The sequence below is a fragment of the Heterocephalus glaber genome, unplaced genomic scaffold (assembly GCF_053883595.1).
Source record: "Heterocephalus glaber isolate CG9 unplaced genomic scaffold, H.glaber_assembly_v1.0 deba00001561, whole genome shotgun sequence".
In the NCBI taxonomy this organism is placed as follows: domain Eukaryota; kingdom Metazoa; phylum Chordata; class Mammalia; order Rodentia; family Bathyergidae; genus Heterocephalus; species Heterocephalus glaber.
Window position 1 is genome coordinate 3447965 of NW_028258349.1, and position 469 is coordinate 3448433.

A 469-nucleotide genomic window follows, 5' to 3' on the forward strand; every position below is an offset into this window, starting at 1 on the left:
CCCCCGCCTTCCCCTCTTCGGGAAAGAACCGTTTGTTGAAACAGGATCCCCAAGGACTCCTCCCCTCCCGCCCCTTTAGCAACTGGCCTGTGGATAGAGCGTTTTGTCATTTTTGTCCCTCTGCTGTGCCCACCTCGGCTTCCCCAGCCCCCTGGCTGTGGCAGCCACAACTGAAGGAGAGGAAGGGGAGGTGAGGAGTCGGGGAATGTGGCCCTGGGAGGGGTCAGCTCAGGATCCCAGGATGCAGAGGCCATGGGTCCTAACCCTCTACATTTCTAGGTGGGAAACTGAGGCTTAGAGGAATTAAACAATTTGAGCTAATGGGACAGAACCAGAACTCAGGTCTCAAAAAAAATAAACAGAGTATTCCCTCTACTAGAGAGGCTGCCTGTACACTGGAGCTTAGTACATCAGAAATGGAACCCAGGGTTGGCCCCTGCCTTTGAGTGGAGGGCTTGTGGACGCTAAA